Below are 263 nucleotides of genomic sequence, written 5' to 3'. Positions count from 1 at the left end.
GAATTATTGTATTCTGTAGATTATAAAAAATAAAATAAAAATTATAATTAAAAACTTACATTCTTGCACTTACAATGGTCCACACTCTACAATTTGTTTACGGTCTATCAGCTATACTCTAGAGAAGATATTTATCAGAAATAGTTCAAGTGTAGCTTAACTTTTCTCTTTGGTACAGTGAATTAATCCACACATATTTTATTTTTATTATAAATCCCTGTTTGGAAAAGCTGTAACATGTATTGTTCTCTGTCCATGTCAAA

This window comes from Pseudorasbora parva, chromosome 9 (assembly GCF_024679245.1).
Source record: "Pseudorasbora parva isolate DD20220531a chromosome 9, ASM2467924v1, whole genome shotgun sequence".
Classification (NCBI taxonomy): Eukaryota; Metazoa; Chordata; class Actinopteri; order Cypriniformes; family Gobionidae; genus Pseudorasbora; species Pseudorasbora parva.
The sequence above is the reverse complement of the archived record's forward strand: the minus strand, read 5'-3'. Positions refer to the sequence as shown.